General features: G+C 41.8%; 1 protein-coding gene across 3 annotated transcripts in view; it reads left to right on the forward strand.

Moving 5' to 3' along the window:
- SERTAD2 (SERTA domain containing 2) overlaps positions 1-18,659 on the forward strand; it is a 119,209-nt gene that overhangs the window by 85,356 nt on the left and 15,194 nt on the right. Inside the window, exon 1 of one of the 3 annotated variants that reach the window (XM_016948635.4) lies at positions 11,491-11,841. The exons of the other annotated variants lie outside the window; for them this stretch is intronic. The gene's annotated coding sequence lies outside the window, so the exon portion shown is untranslated. Of the gene's footprint in view, positions 1-11,490; positions 11,842-18,659 lie in introns of those variants that run through there. 3 annotated transcript variants of the gene reach the window in all.

Genomic DNA, 18,659 nt, shown 5'->3' on the forward strand with positions numbered 1-18,659 from the left:
TGCCAAAAAGATTCTTCTCCTATGTCTCCATGGGGATAAAAGCAAGAGTCTCTCTAGATTCTAGACTTAGCCCTTCTCATCCAGAATTCCTTGAGGGAATTAAGCCCCAATCTCTTAAGGTATCTTTGTAGGGTAATGAATTAACTTCTGTAAGTCTGGAATCATTCAAGTGTTGAGCTGGAGCTGGAGATTGATAGCCACTCCTAAGAATGAATGTGCTAATCTCTTCCTAATTCTTGAGTTCAGTTGGGAGGCTTGAAATCAGCCATGGTATGGGTATTTATACCACAGAAATCAGCAAATGCTACAAATAAAAGCTTCCTTCCCTATCCCCCTAGCTGGTTGTTAAACATTTGCTAGCACATCACAGATTTTAACTTTATACCATCCTTGGGAGAACTGAGGAAACAGTCACTTGAATCCTTTTCTGTAGAGCTTATTTTTCTATATGAGAAAGACTGTATGTGGCAGGGTGTGTGCATCTCCAACTTTACTAGACAGTGCCTAATTAGGCTGGGCATGGTGGCTCAGGCTTATAATCCCAGCACTTTGGGAGGCTGAGGCAGGAGGATTACTTGAGCCTAGGAGTTCGAGATCAGCCTAGGCAACATAGTGAGACCCCATCTCTACAAAAACCCATAAAAATTAGCTGGGCATGATGATGTGCACCTGTGGTCCCAGCTATTTGGGAGTCTCAGAGGATCGCTTGAGCACGGGAGGACAAGGCGCAGTGAGCTGTGTTGGCACCATTGCACTCCAGCCTGGGCAACAGAGCAAGACTGTCACAGAAACAACAAACAAACAAAGAAAATGCCTAATTATCTCCAAAGTGGTCATACCAAATTATATACCCACAAGTTTTATGAGAGTTCCTTTTTATCTGCTTTCTCATCAGTATTTGATATTGGTATACATATAAAACTTTGATTTTTATCAATTTGATAGCTGTGAAATATCTCTTTATAATTTGCATTTTTCTTTTTTTGTAGAAATGGGGGTCTAGCTATGTTGCCCAGGCTGGTCTTGAACTCCTGGCCTCAAGTGTCCTACCACCTCAGCCTCCCAAAGTGCTGGGATTAGTGGCATGTCCACTGACACAACCTGATTTGCATTTTTCTTTTTACTGTTGAAGTTGAGTGCCTATTCCTGTGTTCATTGGACATTTTAGTTTCCTCACCCATTTTTCTATTGGATTTATATGTCTTTTAAAAGATTGATTCAGAGGAGTTCTTTGTTAATTCTGAATACTAATCTTTTGTTGATTCTATTTCTATGAATCACGTATATCATTTGACAATCTTTAGCTTGCCTTTAACTTGTTTGTAGTGTATTTTATGTAAGAGATGTTTAATTTTAGTGTAATCAAAGCTATTGATATTTTTCTTTATGGTTTGTTCATTGGGTGTTTTGTTTCTTCAATAGTCAGAATCCCTGCAGGAAACAGAATTCTACTGAGATGATTCAACTAAAGAGACACTAGTGAAGGGACATTTTACAGAGATGTGACAAAAGTTGAGGCACAGAAGACAAATAACTGTAGGAAGCTGTTACTATCCTTAAGCCTAAAGGGGAAAGGGGAAGAAATGGTGTTGCTAGAACCTGGTGGGAGTTGGCATCCTGGAGAAGGGGCCACCTGGCAGAATCTGTAGTTGTGGAGGGATGTGTACTCGCAGGTGAGGGCCCAAAGCAGGAAGGAGCAGGGAAGAAGTACCCCAGCTTCTCCACCTTCTGACCCATTGGTCTCCTTCTGGTACCTTCTTTGTCTGAATCCAGTTGGAAGCTAGTGAGCAAAGGAACTTGGGTGAGGTGGTCCCTAGATGTCAACATTTCAAGGCATGGAGCCAAGCAGAGGCAAGTGGAGAATGAATCTCAGATGAACTACAGTCAGCACATTTTCCTTATCCTAAAGCCATAAACATATTTTCATATATTCTCTCCCAAAAGTTTAAAATTTTGTTTTACCTATTTAGTCTACCTGAAATATATTTTTTTGTAAATATTAGGCACCTAATTTATTTTTCATACAGGTAATCAGGTGGCCCTGAGCTATTTATTTATAATTTTTTTGAGACAGTCTCGCTCTGTCACCTAGGCTGGAGTGCAGTGGTACCAACATAGCTCACTGCAGCCTTGACCTCCTGGACTCAAGCGATCCTCCCACCTCAGCCTCCTGAGAATCTGGGACCACTATGCTCTGCTAAATGTTGGTTTTTTGTTTTGTTTTGTTTTGTTTCTTTTTGAGATGGAGTCTCTCTCTGTTGCCTGGGCTGGAGTGCAGTGGTGCAATCTCGGCTCACTGCAATCTCTGCCTCCCAGGTTCAAGTGATTCTCCTGCCTCAGCCTCCCAAGTAGTTGGGATTACAGGAGCCCGCCACCACGCCTGGCTAATTTTTTTTGTATGTTTAGTAGAGATTGGGTTTCACTATGTTGGCCAGGCTGGTCTCGAACTCCTGACCCCGTGATCCACCCGCCTCGGCCTCCCAGAGTGCTGGGATTACAGGCATGAGCCACCGTGCCCAGCCTGCTCAGCTAATTTTTAAATTTTTGTAGAGACAGGGTCTCTTCATGTTGCCCAGGCAGGGTTCAAGCGATCCTTCTGCCTCAGCCTCCTGAAGTGCTGCGATTATAGGCGTGAGCCATCGTGCCTGGCCCTGAGCTACTTATTGAATTCTTTCCTTACTGATCTGTAATTTCACTTCAGTCATGTATTACACTTCCATATATATGTGGTTCTGAACTCTCAATTCTGTTCCATTGATCTATTTATCTGTACCTATGTCAACTCTACTCTGCTCTAATTACTAGAGCTTTATAATAAGCTCTGATAGGACATGTCCCCCATCTTGTTCCTTAAGCTTATTACAACTGTGTTTGGCCCTTTTCTATTTCAGATGAATTTTAGGATTCATTTGCCAAGTTCCATTGAAGGAAAATATGGGATTTAAATTTCATGTAATTTGTTGATAAGTTTGGGGGAGAATCTGCATGTATATAGTATTAAGTATTCTTGTCCATTAAATGGTATGGCTCCCCATTAATTTTTATCTTTTCATCTGATGAACTTTTGGAAAGGTGTTTGTTTTCTCACTTTTCATTTTTGGCTGTAATGAGAAAATAGTAATTCTGGGATCTTTATTCTCATTGCTGTTAATTGTTATTAAAACTAAAAGCATGATGTCTCACAGTTTTAAAGGGGCAACAAATCAGAATGGATTGAAAATCAGTATCTGATTAATTAAAAATTTTTTCTACCTTTTTGTAATTTGGGCTTTAGTTTCTTAAAGGAAGCTAAACAGAAATTATGTTGAAATTATCAACATTAGTCCCACAAAAATGATTTTTCCGTAGCCCAGTACTGGATTGTGCTGCACTCTGTGTAAAGAGGCCAAATGAATAGCTCTGCACTCATAGTGAGGGAATCTGGCACTTTTTAAGTGAGATTTTTGACTTGTTGTGACTCTTTCAGATGTATGTTTTCTTTTAAATGAATCATCTTTAAATATATGCATTGTCTGAGCAAGTTCAGGATTGTAAAGTGTACATTTAATTGTAACAGAACAGAACAGCAGTGGGCGTCTGTGCTATAGATGATATTCTTAGGGTATTTGCTGCCATCCACTCTCCTTTCTAAATTTGGTGTTACAGCTTCAACTTCTGTTTTTAAAAAGGGAAGTTGCAGATAGATCATTCACACTATTATTTTCTCCTTAAAGCCAGCTTCTCTGCCCATGTGAGGAGTTTCCTATAACCTAAACAAGACTTCTCCAAGAAAACCGCTTTGAAACAAATATTACTTAGCAAGATTAAATCTTTTGTTCAATATTTAAAGTATATTTTTGAAAAAACAATTGACTACTTATACAAGTGTACCTAATGTGGTGTTGGTGTCTGAGCTGCTTGCTTTATTTTCTTCCTACTTGACTTTACTCTGCATTTCTGAAATTTTAGATATAAAAATTTAAAAACTAAAAACAAAAAAGAGAAAGAGAACAAAAATTATACATTTTATTTTATTTTCATTCATTCTTTAATTTGTTTTGAGTTAGCTCTGTTGCCTAGGCTGGTGTGCAGTGGTGCGATCTCAGCTCACTGCAACCTCTGCCTCCTGGACTCAAGAAATTCTCATGCCTCAGCCTCCCGAGTAGCTGGGAATACAGGCGTGTGCCACCATGCCCAGCTAATTTTTTTGTATTTTTAGTAGAGATGGGGTTTTGCCATGTTTGCCAGGCTGGTCTCGAACTCCTGGCCTCAAGTGACCTGTCCACCTCAGCCTCCCAAGGTGCTGGGGTTACAGGCATGAACCACCATGCCTGGCTATAAATTTTAAATTTTGTGTGTGTGTGTGTGTATATATATATATTCCAGTTTAAAACAAAAGACTAGTATTATTAGACAGGTTGGATAATTTTGAAAACCTCTTGTTTATTCTGGCAACAGGTCTTTAAAAGACAATTCTGCATTAGCGACTAAAAGGTAAAGCCTACACAGTCTTGGCAAGTGTTACCTCTCCCCTAGAAAACTAATACAAATTCATGTGGCAAAGGGCTGATTCATTTTTAGTTGTATATTGTGTTTTACACTTAAACTGTATCTTCTGTTCACGTTTATTTTCTAATGATGCCTCATAGCCTAAACTTGGAGGCACTTCCTGGGCACCTATTCACATTAAAGTCTTGATTTTTTTTTTTAACTTCTCTTAAGTAGAATTTTTATAGCTGAGACTTCAAAAAATGGTTTAAATATATTATTTACATTACAAAATTCACCATGCTTAAAAGTCCTCTTTACTTATAAGGCTTAAAGGTACTCAATCCTAGATAGTTTCTACAATAGATATAAGAATATGTAAACCAAAAGATAGAATTTAGTCTAGCCAATCATATAAATTTGCTTGATTTTAAAACATGAAAACATTTATCATTAGAGTAATACTTTGGAAAAAAAATATTTTTCCTGTCATCACTTTGCCATTTTTTCCTCAGAATTAACAGATAAAATTCTTAACTACTGTCATATTTTTGTATTCCATGAACAAAAGGGTGTGAAGGTGACAGTGTTAAATGCTCATTTGAACCATTCAGGTAGCCATTGGAAAATTTGGATAGATAAGTCTTTTTTTTTTTTTTCTAAAGACAGAGTTTAGCTCTTGTTGCCCAGGCTGGAGTGCAATGGCGCGATCTCGGCTTACTGCAACCTCTGCCTCCCGGGTTCAAGAGATTCTCCTGTCTCAGCCTCCTGAGTAGCAGGGATTACAGGCACCCACCACTACGCCTGGCTAATTTTTGCTATTTTTAGTAGAGATGGTTTTTTTTTTTTTTATTTATCTTCAGGTTGATGGCCTAAGCATATATTTTGGTTTTCTTCAACCCCTATGTGGCTTTTTTATTTAACCTAAAAATAAAATGCTGCTGTGTTTTAAAATGTTATTTGACTGATACTTTTCATTCTTAAAGTAAGTAGGCAGAGAAGAATCTTCATTAAAAAGTACAGAATGGTGAGATTCTGGCAATAATTTGGTGTTTATCTGCAAGGTTGTTCCCCGTGTAATGATCCTGTTAAAATTAACTCTTAACAGTACATACTTCATAAGAGAAATTTTAGCAGGAAAGATTAACCTCTTGAGTTTTTGAAGCTGGTGTAAGTGCTTCAGCATTCCTCATTGGTCCACTTATTGAGTGATCCTTATTGAATGCCTACTGTGTCAGGCAGTGCTGTAGAGGCTAGAGACAGGGTGGTAAACAAGAATGACTGTGTTATGAACCTTACTGGAAATGAGTGAGGGGCTAGAGGATATGATGAGTTTTATTTCTTTTTTGTTGTGGTGGTTGTGGATTATTAATTCTGTGGGATAAAATATGGTGCTAACAAGGCTAAGCATAGGCAGGATTGGAGTTTTTTGTATAAGAAATAGAATTGTTATTCCATGACCCATGTAGAGAGATGGAGCTAAGCAGCATCCAGTTCCTAGCCCAGCACTACCCTCCTGTTAGTCTCTGCACGTTGACTCTGTATTTCCTGGCTCTGCACCATCTGCTGTTTCTGAGGAGTGTATGCTCTTCTCAAGACGCTCAGCACTCCTGGCTTCCACAGAATGCTTCAGTGAATGTTAGATCCAGACTTTCTTTGACCCTGGAGTCAGCTTGATAAAGAATTCCATTGGTAGGTCCTTCTCAGATCCTCTGTTTAGTCCTCCATGAGATGTGGGTAGTAGTACCTGCCCTGCCTATGGCACAGGGAAGGTATTACGAAGAGCAAACAAGTGGATCCATATGAAAGCACCTTGTGGCCGGGCGCGGTGGCTCACGCCTGTAATCCCAGCACTTTGGGAGGCCGAGACGGGCAGATCACCTGAAGTTGGGAGTTCGAGACCAGCCTGACCAACATGGAGCAACCCCGTCTCTACTAAAAATACAAAATTAACCAGGTGTGGTGGTGCATGCCTGTAATCCCAGCTACTTGGGAGGCTGAGGCAGGAGAATCACTTGAACCCAGGATGCCGGAGGTTGCAGTGAGTCGAGATTGTGCCATTGCACTCCAGCCTGGGCAACAAAGAGCAAGACTACATCTCAAAAAAAAAAAAAAAAAAAAAAGCCCCTTGTAAATTGCCCTGCTGCTATACAAACTTAGGGGGTAGGGGTATTCCCAGTCTCACAGCTGGGTGACTTGAACCCTAAGGGGTAACAAATCTAGAAGAATATGGATAGAACTGCTCAAGTCCATCTTCTGGACTTAAAAAAATAATTCAAAGAACATATTGAAGAGAGCACATTATCAGTATTTGTATTTCTAGTCCTTTCATTTAGAAATATGTGGACATGAACTTGGTTTTATATTCTTCCAGACAAGCTGAGCAGCTTCCAAAGCATTTTATCTCATTTTAGCCCTAAAACTCCTCCATGAGGATATTGACAGTGTAATCACTGTTTCATAGACTCTTAGCTCTAGGGAGGGGCTCTTGAAATCTTTGAGTCCAAGTTCCTTTTTTTGCCAGGTGTCGAAGCAGGCCCAGTGCAGAGGGTCTGATTCGGCCTCCCTGCTCGCTGTGGCTGACGAGCTAGCCCTGAAATCACCTGACTCAACAACCCTGCGCTCTTTTGACCAGAACTGGTGCTGATCCTAAATCCGTGACCAGTCAATTAAGAAACTAAAAAGTCATAGATTTATCATGGTTAAGTAATTAATGTGTACAAGATCTTCAAACTCCTAGTCCAGGACTTTTCCTCTCACCAGGCTGGTTCCTGGGGGCAAGAAAGGTCTGTGCAATTTCTAACATTCATTGAAATTTTCTGTGGAAGCTAGAAGTGTGCTCAGTGCCTTGAGAAGAGTGGGAACTTCTCAAGAATGATGGATGGCTTATAGACAGGAATAAATACATAGTCGATGCGTAGAGGCAATGTGTGTTGTGTAGGGAGCTGGGGATGGGAGATGTTTCTGAGAAGTGACCACCAGTCTTAGTGGAGTAGTGTCCCTGCAGGAGGGAACCCTGGAGTTGTCAGAGTCACCAAGAAGGTTCTTTGCATTTTGATAGACTGCACAAGGCTTTTGAAGATTCAGTGGAAAATGGAATAGGAAGGAAGCTGATGCCTAACAGAAGCCATCTTCTCCAGTAATAGTTCGAAGGGACTGACCCCAAGTGCTAGAAAAAAAGGAAATGGTTTTAAAAGCATTTTCTTTAAATATTGCCATGAAGATTGTGTTTCAGGTTTAGATTTACATATTGTCAGATTTTTAAAAGAGAAAAAGGTATATCTTTAACAGACAAGTGAAACCTCCCTCAGAAGGTAAGAAGCAGTCGTTGCAAAGCAGTTCAACGTAACAACATGGAAAGCTTTGCAAAGGGGCCTTCACTGGAGCTGCAGTTCTGCTTTTATGAATTGTGACTTCAGGGAGGAGCAGAAAAAAACCATGACAAAAGCAGGTGGAAGAAGAGATGGAGAAAAGTTTGCAGAAGTAGAGGAGTTCACTTGCTGCTTCAATAGAATTGTTTTAAATTGTTAGTGGCTGAAAAGGACTGAATCTGCCTGTGCCATCTTTGTGAGAGTATTTACTTTTCCAAATCATTGTATCCTCTATTGACTCCTTGCTAATCAGTTAGGTGATGTGACTTCCAGAACTTTATTTTGAAGACTTATTCCAATATTCATTTATCCGAATGAGGAGTCCACAGTTAGGATCTCCGTATTTTCCATGAAAAGCTTATTTAGCCTAGCTGGCTCTATACAATTCATTTAATAACGGAAACATTTATCTTTTTTGCCATAAAACCAAGACCAATATTTGCAAGGTATATAGATGGATGATCATTACGGGCATTTCAGGTGGAACCTGAAAGATAAAAATTTAATAAAAGCAAAGGAAAAATGAAATTAAGTTCAAAACCTGTTGTAAAGTCTTTGTTTCTCAGTTTATATATCCAGTTTGCCCCTTGTGTTTTTGGTGTGTGCTAATTAAGTGCCAAAAGTGGCCTTCAGTTAGTGCACTAGTGTACTAGTCTATAAGATGTGAGGGCACAGAAACTTTCAAAGGAGAAGCAGTGAAGCGTAAACTAGTACCCAGAACTACAAAATGATGCCGAGAAGTACTTCTCTGAAATTAAACTCAGGAGCATTTTTAAAATTTACCATCACAGTTCTATACTTACAAAAGGAATGTTTCTTTTCTCCCTAAACAGATATGTTCCTGGTAGTTAAATGTGGATGACTAGCCTAATTTCTTATAACTGTTCTAAAGTTATGTTATATGAAAGTGAGAGGCAGATCTTCTAAATTCTGGATGAGGCCCTCAGAGTAGGATTATTTTAAATGGGATTTTGTTTTGAGACAAGATCTCACCTACATTGGAATGCAGTGGTGTGGTCATTGCTCACTGCAACCTTGAACTCCTGGGCTCAAACAATCCTCCCACCTCAGCCTCCTTAGTAGCTAAGACTATAGGCATGCATCACCATGCAGGGCTAATTTTTTCATTTTTTGTGGCGACGGGGGTGTCGCTATGTTGGCCAGAATGGTCAACTCCTGGCCTCAAGTGATCCTTCTATCTAGGCCTCCCAAATTGCTGGGATTACGGGTGTGAGCCACTGCACCCAGCCCTTAAATGGGCTTTTAAATCTCCCAAAGAGTGAGAACAAAATTTACATATTCACTAAACACTGCTTATTCAATGACATGATTTGAAATAATATTTTATTGAATAAATATTTCAAATCATGTCATTGCATTCTGAAGGGAGCTGACTTCAGAAGTGTGGAAAGTGCCTTTCCTTATCCTCATAGACTTGAATTTCTAGGGCTGGGTAGAGATTGCAGTCCTGGCCTATGTGTGGCTCAGCCTTGGGGTAGGGGGTTGCATAAGGGGAGGGAGAGGGTTAACCAGCTGGTGTTAACCACATTGGCAGCTGTTGAAACTGCCAGCTCACTTTAACTTCTTGGTCAAAGATGCCAGATTCTAAAAGTGGGGGAAGTGGGAGCTATTTGTAATGTGTGCATTGATAAGATGTTACAGCCTTCAGAGGTATAAAGAGATGGAAACCATTTCACTCCAAAAAACGCAGGTTGCTGGTCTCGTTAAGAGCGCACACCTTTGTATGAGCAGGTACAGAATACAGACCTTATGGACTTCGGCAGAATCCTGTCTATCCTAGTGACACAAAATTGTCACTTTGACTTAAATCCTGTTATTTTATACAGAAACATTGCATTTGGTGTAATCTATTTGCTAGAAAATACCCAAGTGTCACAAAAGTTCTGCAAGTGTAACTTCCTGCTTACTTTAATTCAAGAATAGCAGTTTAAATTCACAAATAGCAGTTTAAATTCACTTTAAATTCAACAGAGCTAATGCCTCTGGCCTCCTCTACAAAGATATCACAGGAAGAGATTATTGCAGCTTCTATTTCAATGGCTTTTCCTTAAAGTGAGCACTGAAAGTATAAGTGAGTGGGTGGTTAGGAAACTGTTAGTAGTTAATGCCCTCTCTAAACTGCAGAACTCTGGAAATGAAAAATATCTTGGCTTCACAGCAAAATGTTTGAATGTTCTGCCACTCAGGCGCAAACTGAGCAAGACCTGCAGAGGGCCGGTGAGCACAGCTTCCATAATATGTCATTTTGAATGACATTATAATGGGACTTTGCAAAGATATCCACAAATAATTAGCTTTTGGCTTAGGTTATACTGTATAAGACTTTAATTATACTGAGGGTCCAGTAAAAACCTTTTCCATCCTCCTTAAAGATAAAACAAGAAGCTTTGTCTCCTCTATCAACATTTTAGCACAAGTTTAATTTCGATGAGATCATCAATTTGATAACAAATCATTACAGAACAGTTTAAACAAGTCTAAATTTCTCTTGATGTTAACGACTTACAATCGCCTTTATGTTAGGTCTTAAAGCTTTATTATTCTTAAATACAACTAGTATAGTGGACCATTAAACTCCAAAGTGATCTGAAATGATATTGATTGGGGTGGCAGCCAAAATTTTAAGGTGCCTGCCTGCATTGCTTTTTACATCTTGACGCTAAATGCACGTGTAATTTTTAAAATAATCATTAATTTTCCAGTGGAACCATCTATCTGGCCTCTTTCCCTAGTGCTCTTAAATTCTCACCATTTGGGCATACACACATTCTCTTCCAACTAGTATAAATTTCCCTGGTAAATTTAAGTAGTTCCAAGCATAAGCTTACTCCACGGGAGGGAAAGGCTATCAATGTGAAACTTGTGGGCAGAGGACTGCGCCTCCGACCTGGCTGCGTCTCCTAGCCTGGCTTCCCTCCTGCCGGGTCTGCACCGAGGCCCGGCCGGCCCCGAAGGATGCAACTCGTTCGGTCCGGCTCCCAAAGTGCCGTGGACTTGGTGACCCACTTCTCGTGTCGGGCTGAGGCCACGCGGGCAAGGGACTTTTTCTGTCCCCGGCTCACGGCTGGAGCCCCCATCCTGCCGTTCGGACCAGTGCGGGCCTCGGAGGAGTGTCCCGCAGCGGACCCCCGCCCAGGAACCCCCGCAGGCAGCGAGACGGGCGCCCGGGCCAGCTCTCTGCCCCTCGCCCCCCGCGGGGACCCTGCCCGCCCCGCTGACCGGCCCCACGTTGCCAAATAGCTCAAATGCTTGTCATATTTGCGGTCGCGCGGCTCCGCGGGCTGTGCACGCGCTGCACTCGCCGCCGCCTTTGTCACCAGCCGCTTCGTCATTCGCCTGAGCACTTCTAGAGTGTGTAGGGGGCGTTACTAGTGGCAGTGGTGGTCCTCGGGCCGGAGTGTCTCCTTCTGTCTCCCCTCCTCTTTCAGCCCGTCCTTACGAGAAAATCAGGGGCGCGCCGGCCCGGCAGGGAGCTGGGGGCGGCGCTGCCACCAGGCGCCCCCTACGCCCCGACGCCCCTTCCTGCTCCTCCGGCGGCCGCGGCCGGCCTCGGCCTTTATCGCGCCTCCCGGGACCGCCGGGGAGAGGCGGGCCGGGGCGGGGCCGGCGGGGGCGGGGTCGGGCGGCGAGGGGCGGGGCCTGCGGCGCCGGGGCCCGGAGCTCGCGGGAGGCTCGCGGGCCGCACGTCACTCCTGCACGGCGAGTGCTGGAGCACGAGCTACCGCTCGCTCGGTCAGGGCGCCCCCTCCGCCCGCCTCCTGCTTCCTCCTCCGCTGCCTGCCGCCGCCGCCTCCACCATTGTATAATGCTCGGGGCGCGCAGGCAGAGGACGGCGGAGTCTTAGCTTCAGCCTCGCCTGCTGCCCGCTCCCCGGCGCCACCCTCGGGCCCCTGGAGCGGGGCACTCCGCATGGAGCGGGAGTAGCTGAGGAGTGGGCGGAAACCCCTCCTGATGCGTTAGTTCCCAGGTGGAGCTGCATGTGGTAAGTTCTCCCGGCGTCGGGCTGGAGGAGATCCGCGGGCGCGGGGGGCTCCGGGTGGATGGGGGGCCGGTGTTGGGACTCGGCCAGGGCTGGGAGAGCCCGGAGGGCGGAGGAGGGGCCGGGCGCCGCCGCGGGAGGGAGCCGGGGACGGAGCAGGTACGGGAGGAGCGCTCCCTCCCGCGGCCCCGGCCCCGGCCCCGCGCTCTCGGACCCCCGGCGCCTGCGGGCTGAGCCGCTGGGGGGCAGGGCCGGGGTCAGGAGGGGGTCGGGAGCTCGGAGAGCCGAGCGGCGGGCGGGGGCGCCTGGAGCTGTCGCCTCTACAGCTGGGATGTGTGTGCGCGTTGTGGCGGTTGTGTTGTTGTGAACGTGCGAGACTTTTTTTAAGGCTCGGATTGCTGGCGCGAAGGCTGCTTCACTTTTGAGTTCCGTGGCCGGGTTTGCATCCAACTTACTGTAGTGCGTTTTTGTGAATTTCCCGGTGTTTTTTTTTATAATGTTGAAAACCTTCCTCTCCACCCTCTTTTCGTCCATGCCCAAATGAATTGATTTGGGATCTACATGTATATTAAACTTAACGTCTCGTTGGTTTTTAAGTTAGAAATCTACAAGTCATCTTCGTGGTAACCGCCTATGACTGAAAGGGAGGGGGCTGAGGGGAGCCAGCTGTCCCAAGCCCTAGACTTTGTACCAGTAAGACAGGGGGTGTCGTCACAGGGCCACTACATGGACAGAAAATCGTATTTTGTTTTGTTTTCTTGGCTATAAGTTATCTTACCTTTAGCAGAAGTGGTAGTAATAGATTGAGATGGGAGTCGAGTTTTAGGTTTAGTTTCTAAGTTTCACGAAAATATCAGGTATAGTTTGCATTGGAATAACTTTTTGCTTGCAAGCTGAGTCGTTTCAGGAGGTAGAAAGTAAGTTTTCACAGACACTGAATGGGGAGGACAGTCAGCAGAGTGAGACAGCCAGCCTCAGACCACAGCAGTTTTTATTTGAATCGAATTGGGCAGCCTCAGTTGGGCTTAGGGTAGAGAGTACATGTTTTCAAGCTTTGTTCATGAAATACGCTTTTTGATTTCCCAATATATGTTAAGAAATATCCATAATGTGTGTAAAGAGCTTAGAAGTTGTAGTCACCAGGATTCCTGAGGCCCTAAGTGTTCACAGTAGCTTTTTGTAATTAGAGACTAGTCCCTGACAAGAGTGAAGTGGGCTTTTGGCTTCGCTCCGCCCCTGAAGGACCGTCCACCTGAGAGCGTCTGGGCTGCTTGGCCGATGGGGGTTGGGGGTAGTTGCTCAGCTCAGCAGAAGGCATGTCTCACCCTGGCAGCTCCCATCCCTCCCCCTTTTTATAGCAGTCTATTCTGATATGAGTGTGCTAGGGTGTGCTGTGAAGATGAAAATATCCATCCTAAGATCCCAACTTCTGGAGTGAACAAGAATAGTTTGTTTGTGGATCTCTGCTTTTGTGTTTTTTTCAGGGTTTTTTTTCTTTTTATTTAAAAGAGACAAATGTTTAAAAGTTTTCCTTTAGCTTCATTGACTTCTTTAGAGGTGTATTATATGTTAATATAAAATTGTTTGTGTCGTTCATTAAGTTTGGAATCCTTTAACAGTTTTGTTTTTTTTTTTTACTTGTTTCACTCCCTAATTAAAATATACATAACCATGTTGTTCTCAGATGAGAAATCTTATTTTGGATTTGACATCCCCCAACCCCCTTTTTCCTTAACACCCGGCCCTTTTCCTTACTTCATTCAGACAGGTAAGGGAGAGGACTCACATTTTGTAAAGCCAACCAAGTGTATGTGTGACAGGAGGTGTCCTAGGGAACGGTTTTATTGTCAGGCGAATGTCACAGCGTCTTAGGTAACAGCTGCTCAAGCTTGTTTCCCTTGAAGAACTAAGAGAAGGATATTAATTCAGATTTAGAAAATCTTTACACTTCTGTTTGCTGAATTGTCCCTCTTTAAAGCTTTTCTATTTAATTGAGAAGCTAAAATATGAATTTTGCCCAGTTGCTACACACTGAATTATTACTGATAATGAGCCTAGTAAAATAGCACATATTTTGATATTTTAAAACTCATTCAAATTTGTGTGGTGACTGATAGCTTATGGTATCTGCTATTTTAAACAGGGTTCCAATGGCAGAGTAAGTTACAACACTACTTTAGAAAGGCACACACATGCATCACACACAAAAAACATTACAAAACGTATGAAGGCAGTTTGAAGATGTTCGAATGCAAATACATAAAAATTTCTATCAACTTGCAGCATGCTACTTTTATTATCAGTGTCCAATTATACTACAAGTTTACCCTCAGACAAAATATTTTACATTTTAGTAACTAAGAAAGGTGAAAGCTGGAACAGAAACTTTGAGAGGTTTCTTTTGCTGTGGTTTCTTGTTAAAAAGCACAGAAAAAAAAGTATGAAGCTTTATTTTATATTTCACATATATCAACAGAATCAAGACCACTTTGTCAATATTACCTGTGGAAAAAGCTATGTATAGATAGGCGTATTTGGGGCCATGAACTTTAATTCACTCATAGAATTTTTAAAGCTTCTTGGCAACAGAAATTTTGTATTCACTGTCATGGCATATCCTATAGGAGATAGCTCTAGTTGCAATAGTTACTTGGTGCGTGAGAGAGAGAGCAAGCGCAGGCGCCGTCTCTGATTACTGAGTCCAAAGATCAGTTGTGTACTGAAGGCACCAGAAGGCAAGCTCCAGTTGACATGAAAATGGCCTCACAATAAGGGTGACACCAGCTCTCATAGATCTTTCTGTTAATTAATACTGACTAGCAAAACATGAAAATCTAAAAGTGCCATGGCCACTTTATATGCACAACTCATATATTTTGTACATATTGTTAATAATTACTCATTAAGCAATTGGTAGAAACCTACAAGCCAGGACTCCTGTTTAAGAAATGTGTGGCTATTTCATTTAGTTTCAGTATGTTTGAAGGAAATGGCTACTAATCTAGAAAAAATGATTGTCTCAAATGGCCAGTGCAGTTGATATTAAAGGCAAACTTATGCCCTGTGTGCAGATGCTGGGAAACCCTTATGAACAGAACTGTCCCCTGGAGCGTCCGTCACTCATTGTGTGGAGCAGTGTCTTTCTCCATTAGCACTGTGTGGCAGTTCATTCTTTGTATGAATCTGTGAATGGCATATGTCAGCCCAATAAGACGACATTCCTATTCTGAGTAATAAATAGACTCCTTGTTTTTTTTTTTTTTTTTTCTCGGAGATCACGAGACAAACAAAACATGATTGGCTGTCTAAAAATTTTCTTTGAAATACAAATGAAAATTTTAAAGTAAAATCATCACAATATATTTTATAATATATGATTTCTAATAGGACAGAACAGATACTGCCAGTTTCAACAAGCACCACATATAGACAGCGCAAACTCTCTTTTGAAAATTCTGCCCTCTTTGTGGTCTGAGGGATCCCAAAGCTGGAAAGACCCATTTGTCTTTTCTCAGAATCCTCTGTCCCTCATCTGAACTTAATGCTAGGATTCTCTGAAGTAAACCCCACAATTTGATTGATCTATTTTGGAAACCCAAGATCACCTAAGCTGTATTCCGCACCCATTGCAGTTTTCAGCTCAGAATGGAGTTGGCATCTGTGCTCCTGGCCGGCCTATTCTTACACTTGCACACTGTCTGGCCAGAGCTGGCCCTGCCTCCCCACAGGGACAGCAGATCAAGGGGTGAGTGTGCCCGGCCCACCTCCACCCTGAGTAGAGAGTGGACTGAGCTATGCGGAGGCATGGGGTGTGGGGGCTGGAGGGAGAAGAGCAGAGGACAGATCTGGAGCTGACTGTGCAACTGCTATAGCAGGTCTGACTAGTTTGAGGTGCCCAAAGGCAGCTTTGTTTCTCTAGTAACTCCAGGTAGCAGCAAACTTCAGTTCTTAAAACTCATTCATGTCTGCCTTACTATCTTTTTTGTCACTTTACAAAAACCTGTAGCTTTGCAGAGTTACTAATTAATTCTAAGCTTTTTTCCTTTAAAAACCTTCCTAGGCAGTTAACTGAAAAGAAGCTAAGCATTTTCTAAGGACTTTCCCATACAATAGTAAAGGGGAAGGGATTCTGGTTCTTACAGACATGATCTATGTCTATATATTCTGTATATCCATATGCACACTCACTGATGTTTAACAGTGGGCTGAGTGAACCTGTTGAAGAAAAGTAAAATGTACACTTGAATAGACCATGGTCAAAAACACTAAATGATCAAAAGTCTCTTGCTCCAGATCAGCCTTTAGCGCTTTGCTTGCCTCTGCTCCGGCCGGCTGCTTATCATTCCACGCCATGCACTGCAGCTCCTGGGGTTTGGAGCAGGCCTGCTGGTGTACCCCACCCTTGTGTTTAGAAGTATTGCCCAAGTTAAACTCAGAGAATCTGAAAGTCCCAAGGTCATCTCTACACCAGAACAGGTTTGCATAAAATCCTAGTCACGCTAATGAGATATCGAGCTGGCAGCTGCTTTAAACTGATCTTCCCTGTGTGGTTATCCCATTTTATAATAGGTGATACAGATTTGCTTTTCAGATTTCTTTCCTTCTTTGAGGGGACATCTCCCTGCCCATCTGTACCTCTCCTGTGTCTTCCATGCTATCAGAGAAAACCAATCTGCCTGAGGAATTTGGGTGCTATGATCCAGAGTGGAAGAATTTTTGCTCTGCCTCTCTGCTTGTCAGGAACTTGGTGGTCTTTTCTGAACTTTTTAAGGCAAACTAATTTTTTTAAATAGTTTTACCATGTCCAGAAATATAAAATAAAATACGTTTCACTGGCAGTGATTCTTAGCTCTCTGACAAGTAGTTGGTTTACACATTAAAAATTCAATTCTTCAGGTGGTTCCTGCCTCCTCCTAAAGCTCCAGAAGACAGGTAGAATGAATAGAGTGGCAGGCTGGGGGTGGCAGGCTGGGGAGGTTGAGGAAGGCTTTCCATGAAGACCATTGAAGGTAATTGAAGAATTATGAAGTATTTTCCTTAGAAAATAAATAGTTATTACATTTAGTGTAGTACTCTGATTATTTTTATTGTATTTAAGTGACATAGCTTAAAGTTCAATGAGCCATTCATTATCAATGCACAGAAGTCCTTGGGAAGACAAACATTTTATCTCAAAATAGTCCCAAAGTAGTTATTCTTTAATGGCTGCCATATTTACAAAGTATCATTTACTCCCCTCAAGTTTAGTTGTATCCTCATTGCCTTTTTCTTTCTGCAATTATTTTCTGTGTGTGAATTATTCAGGTATATGATACAAAGTTTAAATTGTCTTTGTAAAACCTTATTAGCCTACCTAATTCTTAGAGGCAACCAAATTAAACATTCGGAACATGTAGGTTACTTACATGGGACAGGTATTACATAAAATAGTTATTTCCTTCCATTTGCATGTCTCAAGTATATTTCTATTATCCTGCACCTCAAATTTTGTACTCATGTCATGTTGTAGAAATGTGATATTGTTCTCTAGGGAATCCAAGTTTAGGCCGTACAATACAATGTTCAGTTTTACACAGTAAGTAAAAGAAACAACATTTCTCAGGTTTTCCTCTTTGGACTGCACGGATAAGTTATAAGATGAAATATGTTCTGTATTTGTAAGGAATATTTTAAGTGATTCTTTGATAGTAATGAAGCATCCAGATTTGAAGGCATGACTAGTTTTTAATTTTTAACTTTTAAGAAAAGCTTCCATTGAAGCATTTCTTGAAGTAGCATACTTTATTTTTATTCCTTAGTTTTATTCAGTGGCAAATAGTTGTCTAATAAAACCTAGAAGGCCACCTTTGGTTTTAACTAAGATGTAATTTTATCTTTCACAGAATTGTTCTAAAACCTTATATTTCCCTGTTTTAGTAAGACTTATATATATCTTGAGTCTTTTTTTTTTTTTAACACAAAAACTGTCACATACTTTTGGCAAAGCCTTTCCTTTCTACTCTAAGTTCCCCACCCCCTTGACATTGTTTATTAAGGGTCTCTAGTGTGAGGGAGAAAAACAGTGTATCTTTAGGGAAAAGATGCTACAGGAGGATTGAAACAGAATCCCATCCAAGCAATTATAAATACAGGAGAAAAAATATTTTCATTATGCCCGAGAATGGGAGGTTGGGCAATGCTGGCTAGTCTTTACTAGTAAAGCACGTAATCTTATGGGAAAAATTGTCAAATCTGAGAGTTCCTTACCCTAATGTTAATGAGGCCTTAGACTCAAAATGCTAAAAACATACTCTGACACCAAATTATTATGAAGTAGTATCACAATTCAAATGATTATAAAATATAGATATGTTTATAGTTTCCAATTTTCAAATGTGGAGACTCATTATAACATTTCATCTATTATGAGCATTATTATTGAACATACAACATCATATAACCTGAACTTATAATTTAAATAGAATCCCAGCAAGTAGTTACACATAATGATCTCGCTTCATCATCTCCCTAAGGTTAACTGTGTTACATTTTATAATTAAATGGCCCCTCTCCAATGTCCTTTATGAAGGGTTTTCCCAAATAACTGCCTGAAGCAGTATCTGTTCAGTATGGAGATAATTTATAGTTATTAAGAAGTAGTAAGTAGGCCTAGTAAAGGCGTCTGTCTATACTGGTAAAAGCTTAGTGCCGAATTTATTGAGACTCATTGTTTTATTGGGAGTCCATGTTGCAAGCCCCACTGGAAATTCTGAACTGTTGGTTTCTCCACGTTCACATCTCATGACTTGGGTGTGTGTTTGTTGTTGTGTGTTTGTTCTCAT

The sequence above is a fragment of the Pan troglodytes genome, chromosome 12 (genome assembly GCF_028858775.2).
Source record: "Pan troglodytes isolate AG18354 chromosome 12, NHGRI_mPanTro3-v2.0_pri, whole genome shotgun sequence".
Lineage (NCBI taxonomy): Eukaryota > Metazoa > Chordata > Mammalia > Primates > Hominidae > Pan > Pan troglodytes.